Raw genomic sequence first — 15,946 nt, 5'->3', positions numbered from 1 at the left:
AGTCCTTCTGGGTGAGGGAGATAACCAGACAGACTATCAATTAGGAAAATATAGAACCCATGAACTGGAATGATTACTCCAAGAGGATCCAGATGGCTCCAATATCTATTAACTGTAAACCCCAACGGGCTTCTGTTACCATCAGAAGCAGCCCCATTTAACCCTTGCCTGATGGTGACCTTGCTTTGCTTGAAGACCTTCTAGTGGTTCCACTTGGGTGATTAATTGTCCAGTGAATGCCAATTCTCCTCCTGCCCTCCTCTACTCTCCCTCATTGCCTCCAAATCTATAACTAGAAGCAGATCCTACAATACCCATGGGCAAAGTCAAACTTGGGAGCAAGAGGCCTGCCTGGTGCAGGAGTTATAGAATTGCACCAATTTCTATCGTCCAAGTATAGAATTATAAGAGTACCACACCAGGGATGGATGCAAATAAATTTAAGCTTACATTATTATACAGGCGTATTTAACAGAGATTCTGCATCCAATATGCTAATACATGCAGTTGTTTCCTTTTGTTGTTGTTGATAGATGGAAAATTGGATTCACCTATGGCCAGTGCTGAGTTGAAATTCTAGAAATCCCTTGTAGATAAAGTAGTAGAAAGATTTAGGCAGATGAGAATGTAAGAATGGATTTATTCTGTTACCTCTGAGCCCTACAGCTTGTCATAAGAGCACTGAGAGATGCATTAATGAAGGTAGTGCCAAAATATTTGAAAAGCACAGTATTGTCTGTTCTCTACACCCCAGAGGTTAAGATGGAAAATACTGATGTTGAAAGAACTTCTATGATTTAAATAAGGATGATGTCGCCTCAGGATGAAACTAATGAGAAGCATCCTGTTATCAGAGACAGCTTGGATTGATTATTTTAATAGGTAGAATGGCTGATGCAGAAATCCATGGTGGCTTGACACAGGAATGATTGGCATTGAATAAATGATCATCGGGTTCCAATAGGAGGGCTATCATGTTTACCTGGGTAAAGAAAGCTTTCTCAGCAGAAAGAGCCATAGGACACAAATGGTCTTAGACTTGGGAGATCCCTTCACATACCTTTCTCCAGAGAGGACAAATTTTTCCAAGTTACTATATCTTATTCCTTTCCTTGACTGACATGCCAAATCATTATTTCCTAACCATTCATTACTCTAAAACTGTTCCTCAGACCATCTTTCCTTTTGTCAAGATGCCCAATGAGATATCTCACTTAAAATTCCTCCCATTCAAAGGAAATCTCTACTCTTTTACTGAAGGGTCATCCCTTAATGGGGCTGCAGCATTACAAAAATTCATCTCCAGCTTTCATGCAAAAGTGCAAATTAGACTCTTTTTTTTCTATTTAACTGGTCATAGGAAACACTGTATGTGGCTTAAACATAGATGAGGGCAGGACAACAGTAGGATGGGAATACCACACCAGGAGTGACAGCCACCTGCTCGTCCAGCTTACCTTTTGGACCTGCTCAAGCCCAATCCCAAATACAGTACACCAAATAATGAAGGAGTATTAACGGTATGCTAGACTCTATGGTTGGGTGGATCAATGAAGCAGCTGGTGTACAACAGATAAGTAGGTGTCCAGTCTCTACGAAGGCCCCAGACAGAGCCAAGAGCTCTCTCTCAAAATGAAGATAATTCAAAACAGGCATGATTTTGCTACAAACCCTTATGGGATGCTAGCTGAATTCTCCTGTCATGGCTTCACATTTTGGTCAGTCACATTGTTTTTTTCAGTGCTGGAAATTGGACCAGAGCCTCACACATGCTAGGCAAACTGTCTACCACTGAGCTATACCTCCTGCCCCAAGCCATAGATATTTTGAAAACAACTGGGCTCAATGGTAATAAGTAGAGTGACCATGTACCCTATCACCTAAACTAGAGAAGTTTAGAAAGTGAAAGGAGGCACTAGTCTGGGAAAATAGCCATAAATTAAAATCATCCCAGGATGGATGGTCATCAAGCTGAAGAGCCAATTAGCCAGAGTTGAAAAAGGAATCCAGCGAATTTTGATAGAGAGCTCTTGATTCTGTCCTGAATTTCAAGCAAGACATTCTCAAGCATTCAGGCAGACAAAGTAAATATTTAATCAGTTATCAAATTTCAGTGTGCATGAAAGGCACCTGGGTGAGTTTGTTAAAATGAAGTACTGAGCTCTGTACTTTGAATTCCTAATTCAATAGATATAAAGGGCCTGAGAAATGGAATTGAATTGATGCAGATCACCAGGTACCAGACTTTAAGAAATATTGATCTATTGAAGCAGGGAAAGAGAGAAAATGAAATAGAGATTAAAACAAGCCCCATAGACTGTCCTCATTTTTTTCCCATAGCAACATTTAATATCAAAGAAAGGATAATTAAGCAATTGCTACAATATTCGAAAGAAAAAATATTCCAAGATGTGGTTGACATTTTAAGGCTACTGACAACTTCCATAAGCATGAACAAACTCAAGGAACTTTGCCTATATAAGAATTTTTGGCAAAAGCTCTTTGATGATCAAAATCCAGATAAGAAAAGATGAATAAAAATAAAGACCTCAGGAATGGAGAAGCTGAGTTAATGTAAAACTGATACCAAATAATTATGAGAATTGTGATTGTTAAACAGATAACATTATAAACTTTGATGAAATAATACTTACATATGTAAATGGATTAATAGTTCTCATTTATAAGGAATAAGATATATAAACCAAAATTTAAGCTTCCAAGAAGAGTATCAATGTAAAAGGAAACTGAACAAAAATAAAAAACAGTTACTAAGATAGTAGAGGGAACTGGGACCAAACACAGAGCAGGCCCAGCGGCCTGCTGAGGGGCAGAGCCGCCCCCCACCCGCCTCGCCTGCCAGGTAGGGGAAGGGTGACCACCGACAGAAAAGGCCCAGCGGCCCGCGGCGGGACAGAGCTTCCAATCACTCCTGCAAGGTAGGCGGGCCTGCGGCCCACCTGCAGAAGAGGAGCAGCCGCCTGCTGAGAGGCTGAGCCACCCCCTCCCCCTGCGCCGGCATAGTAGAGGGAACTGGGACCAAACACAGAGCAGGCCCAGCGGCCTGCTGAGGGGCAGAGCCGCCCCCCACCCCCCTCGCCTGCCAGGTAGGGGAAGGGTGACCACCGACAGAAAAGGCCCAGCGGCCCGCGGCAGGACAGAGCTTCCAATCACTCCTGCAAGGTAGGCGGGCCTGCGACCCACCTGCAGAAGAGGAGCAGCCGCCTGCTGAGAGGCTGAGCCGCCCCCTCCCCCTGCGCCGGCATAGTAGAGGGAACTGGGACCAAACACAGAGCAGGCCCAGCGGCCTGCTGAGGGGCAGAGCCGCCCCCCACCCCCCTCGCCTGCCAGGTAGGGGAAGGGTGACCACCGACAGAAAAGGCCCAGTGCCCCGCGGCGGGACAGAGCTTCCAATCACTCCTGCAAGGTAGGCGGGCCTGCGACCCACCGGCAGAAGAGGAGCAGCCGCCTGCTGAGAGGCTGAGCCGCCCCCTCCCCCTGCGCCGGCATAGTAGAGGGAACTGGGACCAAACACAGAGCAGGCCCAGCGGCCTGCTGAGGGGCAGAGCCGCCCCCCACCCCCCTCGCCTGCCAGGTAGGGGAACTGTGACCACCGACAGAAAACGCCCAGTGGCCCGCGGCGGGACAGAGCTTCCAATCACTCCTGCAAGGTAGGCGGGCCTGCGACCCACCGGCAGAAGAGGAGCAGCAGCCTGCTGAGAGGCAGAGCCGCCCCCTCCCCCCCGCGCCTGCAAGGTAGTCGGAACTGAGACCACCATCAGAACAGGTCAGACCTGCAACCGAGAGACAGAACAGGCCCAGTGGCCTGAGGAAGGGTAGAGCCGCCCCCCCCCCACGCCTGCAAAGTAGGCGGACCTGCGACCCACTGGTAGTACAGCCCCAGAGGCCTGCAGAGGGGCAGTGCCGCTGCCTGCGCCTGCAAAGTAGGCAGAACTGCGACCACCGACAGAACAAGCCTAGCGGCCCGCAGAGGGACAGAGCCGCCGCCCGCGCCTGCAAGGTCGGCGGACCTGCTTCCGACTGGCAGAGCAGGCCCAGCGGCCTGCCGGCGTGGTAGGCACATTGCCCCAATTGGAGGAGGGGCAGAGCCGCTGCCCGCGCCTGCGAGGGAGACTTTGCAACTATACAAGACCAATATAAATATATAGGGGGAAAATTCAATAGCACAACAGTTTCACCAAGAAGAAAGGAAAGCGAACAGTATGAAGAGACAAGGAAAGAAAGGACCACAAGCATTGCAGGTCAACTCAACGTTAGAAGAGGTAATAGCTGCAGCTGATGGAATGTCAGATAAAGAATTCAGGATATACATGCTTCAGATGATCTGGAGTCTCAAGGAAGACATCAGACAGCAAAATCAGACAATGAAAGATCACTTCAACAATGAATTACATAAACAAATCCAAGAAGCAAAAGATCAACTATACAGGGAAATAGAGGTTATAAAAAACAAACAAACAGAAATTCTAGAAATGCAGGAAGCAATAAGCCAACTTAAAAACTCAATTGAGAATACTACCAGCAGAGTAGAACACTTAGAAGACAGAACATCAGACAATGAAGATAAAGTATTTCAACTTGAAAAGAACATAGACAGCTCAGCAAGACTGTTAAGAAACCATGAGCAGAACATCCAAGAAATATGGGATAACATCAAGAGACCAAATTTAAGAGTCATTGGGATACAGGAAGGAACAGAGTTTCAAACCAAAGGAATGAGCAATCTATTCAATGAAATAATTCGAGAAAACTTCCCAGACTTGAAGAATGAGACAGAACCCCAAATCCTAGAAGCCTACAGGACGCCGAATGTGCAAAATCATAAGAGACCCACACCTAGACACATTATAATGAAGATGCCCAACATACAGAATAAGGAGAGAATTTTAAAAGCTACAAGAGAAAGGAAGCAGATCACATTTAGGGGTAAGCCAATCAGGATAACAGCTGATCTTTCAACACAGACTCTGAAAGCTAGAAGATCCTGGAATAACATATTTCAAACACTGAAAGAAAATGGGTTCCAACCAAGAATTGTGTTTCCAGCGAAATTAAGCTTCAGGATGGAAGATGAAATTAAAACCTTCCACGATAAACAAAAGTTAAAAGAATTTGCAGCTAGAAAACCATCTCTTCAAAACATCCTTGGCAAAACATTACAGGAAGAGGAAATGGAAAATAACAATGAAAACCAACAGTGGGAGGTAGGACACTAAAGGGGGGAAAATAATCAAAGTGGAAAACAAACCATGTTTAGTAACATAAATAAACAAATATGGCTGGAAGAACAACCCATATCTCAATAATAACCCTAAATGTTAATGGCTTAAACTCACCAATCAAGAGACACAGGCTAGTAGAATGGATCACAAAACAAGACCCAACAATATGCTGCCTACAGGAGACGCATTTGATAGGAAAAGACATACATAGGCTGAAGGTGAAAGGTTGGGAAAAATCATATCACTCATATGGACTTCGGAAACAAGCAGGAGTATCCATACTCATATCAAATAAAATAGATTTTAAGCCAAAGTTAATCAAAAGGGGTAAAGAGGGACACTACATACTGCTCAAGGGAACCATACACCAACAAGACATAACAATCATAAATATATATGCCCCAAACAATGGTGCAGCTATGTTCATCAAACAAACTCTTCTCAAGTTCAAGAGTCTAATAGACCACCATACAATAATCATGGGAGACTTCAACACACCTCTATCACCACTGGACAGATCTTCCAAACAAAAGTTGAATAAGGAAGCTATAGAACTCAATAACACAATTAATAACCTAGACTTAATTGACATATATAGAATATACCACCCAACATCAAGCAGTTACACTTTTTTCTCAGCAGCACATGGATCCTTCTCAAAAATAGATCATATATTATGTCACAGGGAAACTCTTAGACAATACAAAGGAGTAGAGATAATACCATGCATCCTATCTGATCATAATGGAATGGAACTGAAAATCAACGATAAAAGAAGGAAGGAAAAAGAATACATCACTTGGAGAATGAACAATAGGTTACTGAATGATCAATGGGTTATAGAAGACATCAAGGAGGAAATTAAAAAATTCTTAGAGATTAATGAAAACACAGACACAACATATCGGAATCTATGGGACACATTGAAAGCAGTTCTAAGAGGAAAATTCATTGCTTGGAGTTCATTCCTTAAAAAAAGAAAAAACCAACAAATAAATGATCTCATACTTCATCTCAAAATCCTAGAAAAAGAAGAGCAAAACAACAGCAAAAGAAGTAGAAGGCAAGAAATAATTAAAATCAGAGCTGAAATTAATGAAATCGAAACAAAAGAAACAATTGAAAAAATTGACAAAACTAAAAGTTGGTTCTTTGAAAAAATAAACAAAATCGACAGACCCTTAGCCATGCTAGCGAAGAGAAGAAGAGAGAGAACTCAAATCACTAACATACGGGATGAAAGAGGCAATATCACAACAGACACTTCAGAAATACAGAAGATAATCAAAAATTATTTTGAATCCTTATACTCCAATAAATTAGAAGATAGTGAAGGCATAGATAAATTTCTTAAGTCATATGATCTGCCCAGATTGAGTCAGGAGGATATAGACAACCTAAACAGACCAATATCAATTGAGGAAATAGAAGAAACCATCAAAAGACTACCAACTAAGAAAAGCCCAGGACCGGATGGGTATACAGCAGAGTTTTACAAAACCTTTAAAGAGGAACTAATACCAATACTTTTCAAGCTACTTCGGGAAATAGAAAAAGAGGGAGAACTTCCAAATTCATTCTACGAGGCCAACATCACCCTGATTCCTAAACCAGACAAAGACACTTCAAAGAAAGAAAACTACAGACCAATATCTCTAATGAACCTAGATGCAAAAATCCTCAATAAAATTCTGGCCACTCGGATACAAAAACATATCAAAAAAATTGTGCACCATGATCAAGTAGGATTCATCCCTGGGATGCAAGGCTGGTTCAATATACGGAAATCAATAAATGTTATTCACCACATCAATAGACTTAAAAATAAGAACCATATGATCATCTCGATAGATGCGGAAAAAGCATTCGACAAAGTACAGCATCCCTTTATGTTCAAAACTCTAGAAAAACTAGGGATAACAGGAACATACCTCAATATTGTAAAAGCAATCTATGCTAAGCCTCAGGCTAGCATCATTCTGAATGGAGAAAAATCGAAGGCATTCCCTCTAAAATCTGGAACAAGACAGGGATGCCCTCTCTCACCACTTCTGTTCAACATAGTTCTCGAAACACTGGCCAGAGCAATTAGACAGACGAAAGAAATTAAAGGCATCAAAATAGGAAAAGAAGAACTTAAATTATCACTATTTGCAGATGACATGATTCTATACCTAACAGACCCAAAAGGGTCTACAAAGAAACTATTAGAGCTAATAAATGAATTCAGCAAAGTGGCAGGATATAAAATCAACACGCATAAATCAAAGGCATTCCTGTATATCAGCGACAAATCCTCTGAAATGGAAATGAGGACAACCACTCCATTCACAATATCCTCAAAAAAAATAAAATACTTGGGAATCAACCTAACAAAAGAGGTGAAAGACTTATACAATGAAAACTACAGAACCCTAAAGAGAGAAATAGAAGAAGATCTTAGAAGATGGAAAAATATACCCTGTTCATGGATAGGCAGAACTAACATCATCAAAATGGCGATATTACCAAAAGTTCTCTATAGGTTTAATGCAATGCCAATCAAAATCCCAACGGCATTTCTTGTAGAAATAGAGAAAGCAATCATGAAATTCATATGGAAAAATAAAAGACCCAGAATAGCAAAAACAATGCTAAGCAGGAAGTGTGAATCAGGCGGTATAGCGATACCAGACTTCAAACTATACTACAGAGCAATAGTAACAAAAACAGCATGGTACTGGTACCAAAACAGGCGGGTGGACCAATGGTACAGAATTGAGGACACAGAAACCAATCCACAAAACTACAACTATCTTATATTTGATAAAGGGTCTAAAAGCATGCAATGGAGGAAGGATAGCATCTTCAACAAATGGTGCTGGGAAAACTGGAAATCCATATGCAACAAAATGAAACTGAATCCCTTTCTTTCGCCATGCACAAAAGTTAATTCAAAATGGATCAAGGAGCTTGATATCAAATCAGAGACACGCTGTCTGATAGAAGAAAAAGTTGGCTACGATCTACATACTGTGGGGTCGGGCTCCAAATTCCTCAATAGGACACCCATAGCACAAAAGTTAATAACTAGAATCAACAAATGGGACTTACTCAAACTAAAAAGTTTTTTCTCAGCAAAAGATACAATAAGAGAGGTAAATAGAGAGCCTACATCCTGGGAACAAATCTTTACTCCTCACACTTCAGATAGAGCCCTAATATCCAGAGTATACAAAGAACTCAAAAAATTAGACAATAAGAGAACAAACAACCCAATCAACAAATGGGCCAAGGACCTGAACAGACACTTCTCAGAGGAGGACATACAATCAATCAACAAGTACATGAAAAAATGCTCACCATCTCTAGCAGTCAGAGAAATGCAAATCAAAACCACCCTAAGATACCATCTCACTCCAGTTAGATTGGCAGCCATTATGAAGTCAAACAACAACAAGTGCTGGCGAGGATGTGGGGAAAAGGGTACACTTGTACATTGCTGGTGGGACTGCAAATTGGTGCAGCCAATTTGGAAAGCAGTATGGAGATTTCTTCGAAAGCTGGGAATGGAGCCACCATTTGACCCAGCTATTCCCCTTCTCGGTCTATTCCCTAAAGACCTAAAAAGAGCATGCTACAGGGACACTGCTACATCGATGTTCATAGCAGCACAATTCACAATAGCTAGACTGTGGAACCAACCTAGATGCCCTTCAATGGATGAATGGATAAAAAAAATGTGGCATTTATACACAATGGAGTATTACTCTGCATTAAAAAATGACAAAATCATAGAATTTACAGGGAAATGGATGGCATTAGAGCAGATTATGCTAAGTGAAGCTAGCCAATCCCTAAAAAACAAATGCCAAATGTCTTCTTTGATATAAGGAGAGTAACTAAGAACAGAGTAGGGTCGAAGAGCATGAGAAGAAGATTAACATTAAACAGGGATGAGAGGTGGGAGGGAAAGGGAGAGAGAAGGGAAAATGCATGGAAACGGAAGGAGACCCTCAGAGTTATACAAAAGTACATACAAGAGGAAGTGAGGGGAAGGGGAAAAATAATACAAGGGGGACAAACGAATGTCAGTAGAGGGGGCAGAGAGAGAAGAGGGGAGGGGAGGGGAGGGGAGGGGTGATAGTAGAGGATAGGAAAGGCAGCAGAATACAACAGACACTAGTATGGCAATATGTAAATCAATGGATGTGTAACTGATGTGATTCTGCAATCTGTATATGGGGTAAAAATGGGAGCTCATAACCCACTTGAATCAAATTGTGAAATATGATATATCAAGAACTATGTAATGTTTTGAACAGCCAACAATAAAAAATTAAAAAAAAAATAAATAAAAAATAAAAGTTTGCAGAGTCAAAAAAAAAAAAAAAAAGTTACTAAAAATACTTTTTAAAAATTCAGACACTATCTTGTAAACCATGTTTTTGTCTGATGACAGGATCTAGGAAGCTCAGTGTATTTATGACCTGGCTGTTTAAAGAAAGGTTGGATTTACAAACTCATTCAGGCATGATAAGGTTTCCAGTAATATAAAACTTGACTATCCTCTGTCTTTACCCATTATTTCTCTATTTGCTTTCCTTTCATTTATGGTAAAGAAGTTAAGATTCACATACCTTCACGATATCTAAAGACTTATCTGAAATGTAAGCCATTTTGTTTGTTAAGAATTGTGCAATGTTTGAGCTCATTTCAAAAGTCCAAAGGGTTGGCCAGTTCATATTTTGATGTACCTAAACTTGTAATGAGGTTTATGACCTCTGTTCTCCCAGAAATTCCTCCCCCCAAAAAGTGTAACTTTGTTTCTACAGACTTGTAAAAGACCAGAATAGCTTTTGATTTTTTTAAAGATGACCAGCAGAATTCTTTTTTTTTTTTCCTACAGAAGTTGGAAAAATACCTTGAATAAAAATGATATTTTTAAGATTTTCTAAAATAAACATAAACTAGGAGTTTTGTTTAATTTTACAAATAAAACTAAGCTGGGAGGCAAGGGGTTGTAATATTAAAGGAAGTATGAGTGGTAGCATTTATGATTTTATACCAGGAAGTCCATTTGAACCCTGAGGTTTTAAAGCACAATGACTAGGATTGCTCAAATTTTTCCTTTGTTTTTATTTCATAATCTGGGAGAGTTCCTTTAAGAAGTAATATATCTCAAAATGAAAGATTTGAAGTTTAAAATTCCTCCAGTTTCACTTCAATTTCCTTTTCTTCTGTTAAAGTCAAGCCAGTTTTTTTAAAATCTAAAAACAGCATTCATGTAAGTACATTTTAAAAGGATATCTATTGTTTACATTTTATACATGCAGAGGAAAACATACTTGGAATGATGTTCATCTAACTATATTTAAAGTTTTTATTGAGGTATAATATACAGGATATTCATCTGTTATGAATGTATGGATTGATAACTTTATAAATTTACAAAGCTCTTCACCATCACCACAGTCAAACTCTTTTAGGACTATAATAAAAATCAATATTTATTTATGTAATTTATTTTCTGTACAACCATATTAAAGTAACTGCTTTTGTTTTGCTCAAAAGAATAACTTCTTATGGGGGGAGGAAGGATAGTAGAATGAATCAGACATTATTACCCTATGTACATATATGGCTACGTGACTGGTGTGATTCTACATTATGTACAACCAGAAGGATAAGAAATTATACTCCATTTATATCAGATATGTCAAAGTGTATTCTATTGTCATGTAAAACTAATTAGAACAAATTAAAAAAAAAGAGAGACAAGAAAAAAAGAATAACTTCTAACAAAGTTAATCTATTTTTAAATGAGTTCCTCAAATTTTTCTATTGATATTTTAAATACACCTGGACATTTATTTTCATAACAAATAAAAAAAGTTGGACCAGTGAAATGATATGAACAAATGAGAAATCCTAAGATTGCTATAATTCCCAAATTTTTTATGGAAGAAATAATCCAAGGAGGACTATAAAAAATGAATTTAAGTATGTACTTGATTCTGAAAGACACTTATAAACACAACTTAAACTCTCACTTAACCTTCTATAATTTATATCAATAACATTCAGATATTAGGTACAATAAAAATCTAGTTAAAAAAGAATATCCCGCAGGGACAGGGGGGAACAGGAAAATAACTTTAGATGGAAATCCTTGTCCAAAAGGAAGCACTAATTTATCAAATGTAATTCCCCTCCCCCCCGAAACACAGCAATTTTAGATGGCTGTTCTTTTTTGTTTATTTTAATTAGTTACACATGACAGTACAATGATCTTGACATATCATACATTTGAATCAGATGGGATATAATTTCTCATTTTTCTGAGTGTACAGGCTGCTGAATTACATTGGTCATGCAGTCACAAATATACCCACAGCTATAATAATGTCTATTTTATTCTGCTGTCTTTCCATTCCCCCCTTCCCCTCCTCTCCCCTCCCATTACTTCTCTCTACCCAATCTAATGTGACACAATTCTTTTTTTTCCCCTCACATCGTCATACCTGAATTCTGTATAATGAAGGGGGTCTCCTTCCCTCTTCCATGCAATTCCCCTTCTCCCTTCCTTTCCCTCCCACCTCTCTTCCTATCTAGAGGTAATTTTCTTCTCATGCTCTTCCTCCCTACCCCATTTTGAGTCACCTCCCTTATATCAGAGAAGACATTCGGCATTTGTTTTTTGGGGATTGGCTAACTTCACTTAGCATAATCTGCTCTAATGTCATCCATTTCCCTGCAAATGCCATGATCTTGTTATTTTTTAGTGCTGAGTAATATTCCATTGTGTATAAATGCCACATTTTTTTTATCCATTCATCCTTTGAAGGACTTCTAGGTTGGCTCCACAGTCTAGCTATTGTGAATTGTGCTGCTATAAACATTGATGTGGCTGTGTCCCTGTAGTATGCTGTTTTTAGGTCTTTTGAGTATAGTCCGAGAAGAGGAATAGCTGGGTCAAATGGTTGTTCCATTTCCAGTTTTCCAAGGAATCTCCATACTGCTTTCCAAATTGGCTGCACCAATTTGCAGACCCACCAGCAATGTATGAGTGTACCTTTTTCAACAGCATCCTCGCCAGCACTTGTTGTTGTTTGACTTCATAATGGCTGCCATTCTTACTGGAGTGAGATGGTATCTTAGAGTAGTTTTAATTTGCATTTCTCTGATTGCTAGAGATGGTGAGCATTTTTTCGTGTATTTGTTGATGGCTGTTCTTTACATCTCTTTTAAAACTGATTCTCAATCTGAGGTTTGTTTTCCAGAAAATCTGGGGTTTTGTTCTTTGGAGCTTGTTGTCTATAATCCCTTCTAGAGATTTTAGATCCAGATAAAGAGTGGAGAAACACCGATTCTAACTTTCTGGCTTCTGTACTGGGTGTATTTTTGTCACTTCTTATATTCCAATGGGCTTCATGTGTATCTTCCTTGGTTAACACTTGTTGGAGGGGCTTTTGTGCCTTAGCTGAAGATTGGAAACTACTTTCCTTCCTTGGTGTCCACCTGGCTATCCCATTGAGGAACTCATCACCGCTGTCACTATCCTCAGACTGGAAGACTGTTTGTAGAAGCTTTCTTCTGTGCTGTCATCAAAATACTCCTTTTTCTCTTCATATAATTGTTCTTCGTTATCACTGTTACTGCTAACTGAGTTACCAGACCCCCCCCACCCTTTGTTTTTGACTTAATGTTTTTATTTTTGTTTCAGCAGGTGTCCGCTCAGGTTCTCAAAGAACTACATACAGAATCCTTTCCCAAAGGCTTTGACAGAGAATCTGTAATGTTCACTGTTTTGGATCCATGTTCCACCTTGGTTATTTTTTTTTCTTTTGAATTATTTATTGGTTTCTTGGCCAGTATTTTGGCTTCTTTCACTTTTTGATCACTGGCGATAGTTTCTTCATGTTGTAATTCCCTTGTATCATCATTTGAACATAAGGTATCTTTAAAATGATTTTCTTCTGAAGTATTTTTTGAAAAGTCAACTTTCGTAGCATTTTGTCTTGCATCTTTAAAGACTTGGACAGAAGCTTTTAGCACATCTATTTTTTTTTCTTCAAAAGAGAGTGTACTGCTAACCTGGCAATTGCTCTATCAGTGGAGTAGAATCTGGCTTCAAAATCCTTTTCAGTGGTGCTACTGAAACTCAGTGAGGAAAAGTCATCCTACACTAATAGTTGATAAGTCTTCTTTTTTCAGATTTTTTCAAAGTCAATATCATCATCAAGAGAAGATTTAGTTATTGTATTAAGTTTTAATTCCTTCATGGCAATTTCTTCAAGTAACCACTGTATCCATCTTTGTTTTTTTTAATATTTATTTTTTAGTTTTAGGTGGTCATAATATCTCTATTTTATTTTTATGCAGTGTTGAGGATCGAACCTAGTGCCCTGCGCATGCCAGGTGAGCGCGCCACAGCTTGAGCCACATCCCCAGCCCATCCATCTTTGGTTTTTTAATAGCATACTTTTAGTGCCCTTTTTGGACTTCAGTCTGACAAGTTTTCATAATGACCAAAACTTGGTTTCTCTTCACTTCTTTTCTCATCTTCACAACCATCTCCATGTCTGCATGCCACACAATTCCAGTCTGCTATCTGTTCTCTGATATCTGTAGGGTACCATTGACTTCCAAAAGGTCTCATTGTTGAGGTTCAGAGATCCTGGCTGCAACATGGTAGGTCCAGGTGGAGAATCCCCAGCTACCTGTGTGAACTCTGTCTTACCATCACAACCCAACTTTAGAACATTCACATCATCCCAGTAAGAGCATTTTCATTCAGCCACCATCTCTTGCTCAACCCAGTTCCAGGCAACCACTAATATACTTTCTGTCTCTATAGGTTTGTCTTTTCTGGATATTTCATATAAATTGAATCATGCAATATGAGGTCTTTGCATCTGGTTTCTTTTCCTTTAGCATAATGTTTTTGAGACTCATCCATTTCATAGTATGTGTTGGTAAAGTGTTCCTTTCTATTGTAGACAGAATTCTATGTATGAGTATCCACAGGATGACTGAGTTGTGCCCTACCCCCCTTCATATGTTGAAGTCCTACACCAGTACAACAGAATGTGACTGTTTTGGAGATAAAGCTTTAAAGAGGCAATTAACTTAAAATCAGTCTGTTTATGGGGTGTTCTAATCCAATCCAATTGATGTCCTTATATAAAGAGATTAGGACATACAGAGAAGGCAGCCATCTATGTGCCAAGGAAAAAAACCTCAGAAAAACCTAAACCTGCTGTAATTTTGATCTTGGATTTACAGTCTTCAGAACTGTGGGAAATAAATTACTTTTGTTTAAGACACCCATCTATGGCATTTTGTCATGGAAAATACCAGTCTAGAGGCCAACTAACACAGAGAAAACTAACACACAATTCTAGTGGCCGTGCAATGGCATTTAATTCTGGTTTTAATTTGCATTTTCCTAATGACTAATGACATGGATCATTTTTTATGTGCTATTAGGAACTTTCATATATTCTTTGGTGAAATTTTTATTCAAATCTTTCCATCTTAAAAAAATTTGATTTTTCTGCTCAGAAAGAAATTAGGAAAACAATCACAATAGTTAAAAAAAACACTTAGGGAAAAAATCTAACTAAGGAAGAGAAAGACTTTTACAAGGAAATTATAAGACATTTAAAAAAGAAATTGAAAAAGATGCTAGCAGATGAAAAGACATACCATGTTCATGGATAGGCAGAATTAATATAATTTAAATGAGCATATTACTGAAAGCAATCTACAAATTCAATGCAAGAGACATCAAAATAGCAATGACATACTTCACAGAACTAGAAAAAGAAAAATCCTAAAATTGGTATCGAAGAATAAGACTTAGAATAGCCAAAGTGATCCTGAGCAAAAAGAGCAAAGCTGGAGGCACAAATTATATTACAGATCCATAGTAAAAAACAAAACAAAACAAAACAAAATAATAGTACTGGCATTAAAACAAGATATGTAGACCAATGGAATAGCCAAAGGACACAGAGACAAACCCACACAGCAACTGTCATCTGATTCTTGACAAGGGTGCCAGAAACATACATTGGTGAAAAGAAGAATGAAATTAGATCCCTATTTCTCAAAAGCAGATAACTATAAACAAACATCTCTCCAAGATTTAGGTGCAAATCCTTAAACCTCACTAACCTGGAATAAATCCCAATTTTTCTTGGCATATAATCATTCTTATGTGCCAAAAGGTTTGCTAATATTCTATTTAAGAATTTGTTTCTAAATTTAGGATAGATGTTTGTGGTTTTCTTTTCATGTAATGTCCTTCTTTGGTTTTGTACTGAGTGAGGAGAAATTTTACCTCCTCTTCCATTTCTTGGAAGACAGTGTGTAAAGTAGGTGTTAATTCCCCTTTAGAAGTTTACTAAGCTGGAGAAGGTGGCACACACCTGTAATCCAAGTCCTCTATCACTGAGCTGTAACCCCAACCCTTTTAATGCCCAGGCTGGCCAGGAACTTCTGATTCTCCTGCCTCAGCCTCACTAGTCACTGGGATTACAGGCATGTGCCACCATGCCTGGCCATCAAGTTTTGTTTTAGAGTATACTTTGTTTGTTTATGTATACTTGGTCAGTGTTCAATGGGCAAATGAGAAAAATGTATTCTGTTGATGTGGGTCGTATATTTGGTATGTTAATTAGATCCTCTTGATTGACTGCACTATTTAGATTTCCCAT

At 39.1% G+C, this 15,946-nt stretch overlaps 1 pseudogene; it reads right to left on the bottom strand.

Annotated features, from left to right (window-relative positions):
* Positions 1-12,412: 12,412 nt before the first annotated feature.
* Positions 12,413-13,805, bottom strand: LOC114093208 (serum response factor-binding protein 1 pseudogene; annotated as a pseudogene).
* Between the last annotated feature and the right edge of the window lie 2,141 nt (positions 13,806-15,946).

Source organism: Marmota flaviventris, chromosome 8 (genome assembly GCF_047511675.1).
Source record: "Marmota flaviventris isolate mMarFla1 chromosome 8, mMarFla1.hap1, whole genome shotgun sequence".
Classification (NCBI taxonomy): domain Eukaryota; kingdom Metazoa; phylum Chordata; class Mammalia; order Rodentia; family Sciuridae; genus Marmota; species Marmota flaviventris.
The sequence above is the reverse complement of the archived record's forward strand: the minus strand, read 5'-3'. Positions and strand labels throughout refer to the sequence as shown.